Consider the following 3,656-nt stretch of genomic DNA (forward strand, 5'->3'; position numbering starts at 1 on the left):
GCACGAATCTATCTAGAAGAGCAGTATATAAGCATAGTTATTATTATGTTATTATTATTATTATCCTTTTTTAATAGCTGTTTTTAATTACTCCAAGTTGTTGCTAGTTTGATTTGACTTCTTTTTTATATGTATTTTAGATCTTTAGTTCGTACCGGCTTAATTTATTTTAGATTTGCTATAGGTAATTAGGTTCCTAGATGGGACAACATGGACCGTATTAGCACTTTTTTTGTGTGATTAGTGTGACAGAGGGTTTCAGACTCCAGGTTGGAAAATTCCTGGAGATTTGGGGGCAGAGTTGGGGGGGGGGGGGAAGGAAGGGAGCTCAGCAAGGACGTGATGGCATACAGTCTACCCTCTGAAGCTGCCATTTTCTCCAGGGCAAATGACCACCGTACCCTGGAGATCAATCAAGATGGCTAGCCGTGTTTGTCTGTGGCAGTAGTAATAATAACAACAACAACAACATTAGATTTATATACCGCCCTTCAGGACAACTTAATGCCCACTCAGAGCAGTTTACAAAGTATGTTATTATTATACCCACAACAATCACCCTGTGAGGTGGGTGGGGCTGAGAGAGCTCTGAGAGAGCTGTGACTGACCCAAGGTCACCCAGCTGGCTTCAAGTGGAGGAGTGGGGGATCAAACCCGGCTCTTTATATTAGAGTCCCGCATTCTTAACCACTGCACCAAACTGGCTCTCATTGATGGAAAGAGCAAGAGTCCAGTAGCACCTCTAAGACTAACATTTGTGGTAGGGTACGAACTTTCATGAGTCACAGCTCACTTCTTCAGATACAGCTTGAATGTGAGTCCATCTGTCCTCATATCTTGGAGAGTGGAGTGATTTCAGATGTCGAATGACAATAGCAGGTAAATTACAATAGCTAGAGAATGACAATAGCAGACGTGATAGAATGCAAAGGGTAGTAGATGTGGAGAAATCAGCATTGTGCGTGGTTATACAGTGCCCACTGGCCAGCTGCCTGACATATGGGTACCCATTTGTAGTAGTGCCCATTTGTTAGCTGACCCACATATGAGTGCGGGTATGTTATCTGTCCACTTCCCTCCCCCTGTATGTTGATGGGCAGGAATCTGGAATTAACCCCATCTTGGGACAGTTATTATCTGTTTGTTGTTATAATATGAACTGTTGTATTATGAATTGTTGTTTAATATTTTATTGCATTTTTAGAACTGTTGTACCTCGCCCTGAGCCCGCTTGCGGGAAGGGTGGGTTAGAAATGTAATTAATATTGATATTGATATTGTTGTTGATGATGATGATAGGTAATGAGACAGGAAGCCTGCAAATGCATTGTATTGAGATTCTGAAGAAGTGAGCTGTGACTCACACCCTACCACAAAATTTTGCTTGTCTTGTAGGTGCTACTGGATTCTTGCTCTAGAGATCAGTTGTATTCCATGAAACTCCCAACATCCATCTAGAAGCTGGCAATCCTAGTGTGAAAGCATAAGTCACCTTGTACATTATTTTTAGCAGAAAAGCAGGATAAACAGAGTCTGCAGCCCTAGACCCAAAAGAAGCACTAACAAGGTGATGAGATTCCTACATGACTTGCCTTCTGTCTAGGAAACCATTCATCGGGAACGTAGATGCATTTTTGAAAATTTGTAATCACCTGAAAACAAGATGAAGGTTGGAGAAACTATGCAGGCCTAGCGCAAGTGTACAAAGCTTGAAGCATGAAGGGTAGCTGGTATCCGAGGCTTTGATTAAACTCACATCAGGTTATTTTCAAAAAAATAAAAATTCCATTATTATCCCGCCCCTCCCCCCCTGCACTTATAATGCTCTTGGGTCATAAATACTAGCAATGTTTCCTGGGTAATGTTGCACTTTGCCAGTTTGGTGTAGTGGTTAAGAAGAGCACGGAACTCTAATCTGGAGAGCTGGGATTGATTCCCCCCCCCCCTCCACTTGAAGCCAGCTGGGTGACCTTGAGCTAGTCACAGCTCTCTCGGAGCTCTCTCAGCCCCACCCACCTCACAGGGTGTTTGTTGTGGGGATAATAATAACACACTTTGCAAACCGCTCTGAGTGGGCATTAAGTTGTCCTGAAGGGCGGTATATAAGTTGTTGTTGTTGTTTTACTTGAAACTGGAAGTGTGGCTTTCAGCAATGCACAGGCAGTCATCCATGCTTGGAGAGTCCTGATTTAGAATCAATGCAAGATGAAACAACACATTAGTTATTGATAAATCAGATGATGGCAAGATAAATCATTTGCCAGTAGGCAAGAGATCAATTATGTACCGAAATGTGCAGTGGAGACCGAGAACACATTCACACAAGACATTTAAGGTGCCTTTGATGTTTCCTTCAGGTGTTTGTGTTTGTGTGAATGCAGTTCATTAGAGATAAGAATCAGAATAGAAATCAAATATATGTTGTAGCCAGCTAACAGTTGCATCTCACATCTGTACAAACAAACACCTACCTACTTAAGTTGCATATGTGAAAATATCTTTAAGGCCTTGATCCTATTCATGCTTACCTAGAAGTAAGCCAATTGAACAAAGTGGGGCTTGCTTCTTAGTAAACATTTAGGATTGTAGTGTAAGCCGCTTTTACAAGGCAGACATAAACTGGGTTTTGATTTCTTCAGGACTTTGCACCAACCTGCACTATGCATGTTCAAATGTTACTGATCTCAGAAATAACTTTGACCACCCTTTTCTAGTTTGGGATCATAATCCAAGAGGTAGTTCAATTTCCCGACATTAATAGGCTTAAACATGCATAATTCTATGTACTATTGTGGTCTTGGCACAGCCTTGCAACCAAAGGCAAGGTTTCTCTGTTACGAAGCATGCACAGATGTTCAAGAATGCATTCTTTGAGATTATGCCTATTTGCTAGAACAAGAAAACACACATAAAAGCAACAACAGCAACAACAAGTGTGCTTATATGACACCCTTCTGGGCATATTAGTGCCCCACACTCAGAGTGGTGAACAAATCAGTGTTATCCCACAATACAGCTGGGGAGCTGGGGCTGCAAGGAGGGGCTGACTCAAGGCCACCTGCAGGGCTCATGGCAGGAGTGGAACTAGCAGATTGTTGGTTCGCAGTCCAATCACTTAACCGCTGTGTTACAACAGCTCTCACATAACTCATCGTAGAAAAGAGCAAGAGTCTAGTAGCACCTATAAGACTAACAAAATTTGTGGTAGGCCATATTCTAAGAATTATCTCTGTTAAAAGAGGCTCTGTTAAAATATTCACTAGTTCAGAAAACAAAAGACCTCCAGGTGACTTATGAAGAGCAAGTCACCTCCATCTTGTCAACTTGCAAGAGGCCAGTCACTTGACATTTCGACTTTTGCCTTCCTGTAGCAGGCCCCAAGCCAGCTCAACTTGTCTGCTTGACTTTGGAGATCACTCAGTGGCCTCTAAAGAGCGTGCTCAAGTTGACCAGCTGGAACACAATGTCAGAGTCACTGCAGGCTGTGTGATCACATCGCAGTTGTGTGGGCAGAGCCAGGAAGCAACCTAGAGAGAGACCGGCCCGGTCCATTTGATCTGCCGATTGCAACAGCGCCCCCCGCAACAAGTAACCTACTTTGACCAAGGCGCAAAAGAACAAAGCTGCTCTTCCTGGACCGAGAACATGCACAAGAT

The sequence above is a fragment of the Eublepharis macularius genome, chromosome 16, assembly GCF_028583425.1.
Source record: "Eublepharis macularius isolate TG4126 chromosome 16, MPM_Emac_v1.0, whole genome shotgun sequence".
Taxonomy (NCBI): Eukaryota; Metazoa; Chordata; class Lepidosauria; order Squamata; family Eublepharidae; genus Eublepharis; species Eublepharis macularius.